Below are 5,109 nucleotides of genomic sequence, written 5' to 3'. Positions count from 1 at the left end.
TTCAATTCTGGACTTAACAGGAAGCCAATGAAGGGAAGCCAAAACAGGAGAAATATGCTCTCTCCTTCTAGTCCCTGTCAGTACTCTTGCTGCAGCATTTTGGATTAGCTGAAGGCTTTTCAGTGAGTTTTTTGGACATCCTGATAATAATGAATTACAGTAGTCCAGCCTGGAAGTAATAAATGCATGAACTAGTTTTTCAGCGTCACTCTGAGACAGGATATTTCTAATTTTAGAGATGTTGCGCAAATGGAAGAAAGCAGTCTTACATATTTGTTTAATATGTGCTTTGAAGGACATGTCCTGGTCAAAAATGACTCCAAGGTTCCTCACAGCGTTACTGGAGGCCAAGGTAATGCCATCCAGAGGAAGAATCTGGTTAGATACCATATTTCTAAGATTTTCAGGGCCGAGTACAATAACCTCAGTTTTATCTGAATTAAGAAGCAGAAAGTTAGCGGCCATCCAGGTCTTTATGTCTTTAAGACATTCCTGCAGTTTAACTAATTGGTGTGTGTTATCTGGCTTCATGGACAGATAGAGCTGGGTGTCATCTGCATAGCAGTGAAAATGTATGCTATGTCTTCTAATGATGCTGCCTAAGGGAAGCATGTATAATGTAAACAGAATTGGTCCTAGCACTGAACCCTGTGGAACTCCATAATTAACCTCAGTGTGTGAAGAGGACTCTCCATTTACATGCACAAATTGGAGTCTATTAGATAGATATGATACAAACCACTGCAGTGCAGTACCTGTAATACCTGCAGCATGTTCTAATCGCTCTAATAGGATATTATGGTCAACAGTATCGAACGCTGCACTGAGGTCTAGCAGGACAAGCACAGAGATGAGTCCACTGTCAGAGGCCATAAGAAGATCATTTGTAACCTTCACTAAAGCTGTTTCTGTGCTGTGATGAGCTCTGAAACCTGACTGAAACTCTTCAAATAAACCATTCCTCTGCAGATGATCTGTTAGCTGTTTGACAACTACTCTTTCAAGGATTTTGGATATGAAAGGAAGGTTGGAGATTGGCCTATAATTAACTAAGACTGCTGGGTCTAGAGATGGCTTTTTGAGTAAAGGTTTAACCACAGCCAGCTTGAAGGCCTGTGGTACATAGCCGATTATTAGAGATAGGTTGATCATATTTAAGATCGAAGAATTAATTAATGGCAGGACTTCTTTGAGCAGTTTTGTAGGAATGGGGTCTAAAAGACACGTTGATGGTTTGGAGGAAGTAATTATTGAAGTTAACTCAGAAAGATCAATTGGAGAAAAAGAGTCTAACTTAACATCAATGGTACTAAGAGTAGCTCTAGATAATATTACATCTGTGGGATGATTACTGGTAATTTTTTTCTCTAATGATAAAAATTTTATTTGTGAAGAAGTTCACAAAGTCATTACTAGTTAACGTTAAAGGGATGGTTGGCTCAACAGAGCTCTGACTCTTTGTCAGCCTGGCTACAGTGCTGAAGAGAAACCTGGGGTTGTTCTTATTTTCTTCAATCAGTGATGAATAGTAAGATGTTCTGGCTTTGCGGAGGGCTTTCTTATAAAGCAGCAAACTATTTCTCCAGGCTAAATGATGATCCTCTAAATTTGTGACACGCCATTTCCAGATTACGAGTCATCTGCTTTAGGGTACGTGTTTGAGAATTATACCACGGAGTCAGGTACTTCTGATTAGAGACCTTAGTTTTCACTGGAGCTACAGTATCCAGAGTCGTACGTAGTGAGGAGGTGAAATTATTAACAAGATAATCAACCTCTGTTGGGGTAGCGTTCAGATAGCTGCTCTGCTCTGTGTTGGTACAGGGCATTGAAGATGATAACAGTGGGTGGATTATATTCTTAAACTTAGTTACAGCGCTTTCAGAAAGACATCTACTTTGATAAAATCTACTCTCCACCGCTGTGTAATCAATTATTGTAAATGTAAATGTTATCAGGAAATGATCAGACAGGAGAGGGTTTTCAGGAAACACTGTTAAATGTTCAGTTTCTATGCCATATGTTAAAACAAGATCTAGAGTGTGATTAAAGTGGTGGGTGGGTTCTTTTACATTTTGAGAGAAGCCAATTGAGTCTAATAACAGACTAAATGCCATGTTGAGGCTGTCATTTTTAGCATCTACATGGATGTTAAAATCACCCACAATAATTATTTTATTTGAGCTCAGAACTAAATTAGATATAAAGTCTGAGAAATCAGACAGAAACTCTGTGTAAGGCCCAGGTGGACGATAGATGGTAACAAGTAAGACTGGTTTCTGAGTTTCACAGCTGGGGTGGACAATGTTAAGCATCAGGCTTTCAAATGAATTAAAAGTCTGTCTTGGTCTTTCATTAATTAATAGGCTGGTGTGAAAAATTGCTGCCACACCGCCCCCTCGGCCTGTGCTTCGAGGTTTCTGGTAGTTAGAATGACTCGGGGGTGTTGATTCATTTAAACTAACATAATCATCCTGCTGCAACCAGGTTTCTGTAAGGCAGAGTAAATCAATTTGTTGATCAATTATTAAGTCATGTACTAACAGAGACTTGGAGGAGAGAGACCTAATATTTAATAATCCACATTTCACTGTTTTACTCTTTGGTTCAGATGTGGATACTGTATTGTTCTTTCTTTGTAATTGTTTATGTTTAAGTTGTTTGTTGCTGGTTTTTAGTTTGTTTTTTGTCTTTTTGGAAGCTGACACAGTCTCTATGGAGATGGGTTTTTGGGGTACTGCACTATTTGGGGTTAATAAGTACTGCACTTTAATGCAGTACTGCACTTTAATGCAGCCAGGCTCTCAGGTAATCTGTATTGCTCTTGAGTAGCTACTCTTGCTATTCCCTGCTGTAATCCCTGCTGCACGTATTGGCTTGATTTACTGTTCTGTTTTGCATTTGCCTGAGGCCAGGTTTGAAAGGAAATGAGTTGACAGTTCTGTCTAATATCAATCTATTCTGTGTCTTTTTTGGGGGAAATAAATTCTTTAAATGTGCATGTTTCACCTGTTCTTTCACTTATTTTAATTTATATACACCTTGAACTTACACAAAGAATGTGTTTGTTGATAATGATATTGATTTTTCTCTACAGTAATTTTTAATATTTATTTGAGAACACTGTACAAATAATGGCCATAAAACAAAATAATTGACTACAAACAAGACTTCTGCCTGTCTCTGAAACCTTTTGCACATTCAGAACACGACTCTAGAGAATCCTGTACACTTAAACTATGTTATCAAGCCTGACTGAAAACCAGCACATCGGCAACATTTCCTTATGATTGCAAGCAAAAAGCCATTTTAGGCATGGATAAAAAGGCTGTATGAATGTGTTTGTGATTGGGTGAATGAGGTGTGTGTGTGTGTGTGTGTGTGTGTGTGTGTGTGTGTGTGTGTGTGTGTGTGTGTGTGTGTGTGTGTGTGTGTGTGTGTGAGAAGGATGATTAAGGACGATAAAGTGTACCAGTACAGATTTAGTCATAGTATAAACTCATAGTTTGTTTTCATATTTATTCTGGATTAGAAATTAGAAATGAAGAGTAAAACCTTTTTCTGTTGGAGGGATTCCTCACTGTATTAATAGCTGTGTTCTAAATATTGATCGTCATGACTTAAAGCACAACATTTAATTTCTTGATTGAACTTCAATATCAGTTAAGCTCTAACCATTTCATTGTAATCACTAACAGCATATCAATAAAGGAGAAAACACAGCCATTAATTATTGACATTGGATCAGAAGATTTGCAGATGTACATGGTGGATCAAAGTCTGATGGTACTTTTCTGTGTTCATAATTCCATCGATTTTTAACAGGATCTACAACGCCACCGGATGAAATGCAGTCCCAAGCCTGTCAAGGCCTGATACTCAGAACTATGAACCCTGAATTCTTGCCACATGATCTCTTTCATTTTGTTATCAACAACCCTTCAAATTAAAAACAAGAACAAGATCTGAAAGTCTACTAAACTTTGGATGCTTATCTGTATTTTGTGTCAGGATGGATGACAACCCCCAGTCACTGTGCCTAAAACGGCATGACCGCAGTTTCAAGCAATGTGTGCATGGCATCACATGAGAAGTTTGAATACATTCCACAGACATCCAATTCCTTAACCACTTATCCATATCAGAGTTGTGGTTAGGGCTGCAGGCGAGCTCAGTGGTCCTAAAGGTACCCCACTGGACTGACCATCTCAGGTCCTTTAATGCATATTTTTACTGCAAAAAAAAATTCCTCCATGTTATTTCTTTTGTTACTTTTCTTAATGTGTACATTCTGTATTGGTTTTTAGTTTTGTACATTGTGTACTGGCTTTTGAAAAAGTTTGTTGATCTTGTTTTTGAAAAGTCCCATATGAATAAATATGGTCTGCTTGCTTCCATCTGTAGGTACTGTTTCAAAAGAAGATCAGTTTCTTTGTTTTCAAACAAGAAAGCTTCTGTAGGAGGTACCAATCAAATCACGTCTCTATATAAACCCATGTAATTATCGCTGCCTTCATGTCTTGAAGCATTTCCATGGGTAGCAACACTTCTCTCAGCTATTTTTGCAATCTAAAGTGGAAACGCAGTAAAATAACAGAAAATGGAAAATCCTAAAGTATAAAACAAGCTGTACAATATGTGTAGTAGATTAAGAGATTGAACCTCAAGTTAGACAAATCGCAGAATAACACTGATCAAACGTCCAAAAATAAAAGCCCACAGCAACATGCATTTAGTATTTTGTTTGCTTCTTTTGCTTCAGTAACATAGCTGCAGTGCAGGTCTGTTCCTACAGGAGAGAGGAGGTGTATGTGCACTGATTTGGACTCTAAACCCCCTCCCAGAAGGATACAGTATGCACTTGCATTGACTTGAAGTGTAACCCAACAACAGCACTAAAAATCATTCAGAAGTTGCATTGAAATATCAACTTCATTTCATTATCACAGCACTGCTGGTCTACATCAAGTCACATCTACAGTAAGCGCTGAAAGATGGAGCTTCTCACATACACAATCTTCATCAGCATGTGGGAAGCTCAGTGCTGCTGGCTGCTGCTGCCACCAGCCCGCTGTGAGCGAGAGCAGGCTGGAAATCGCTGAAAGTGGC

This window comes from Perissodus microlepis, chromosome 11 (genome assembly GCF_051167445.1).
Source record: "Perissodus microlepis isolate ML-2025 ecotype Zambia chromosome 11, ASM5116744v1, whole genome shotgun sequence".
NCBI classification, from domain to species: Eukaryota; Metazoa; Chordata; class Actinopteri; order Cichliformes; family Cichlidae; genus Perissodus; species Perissodus microlepis.
Note: the sequence above shows the minus strand (reverse complement) of the source record.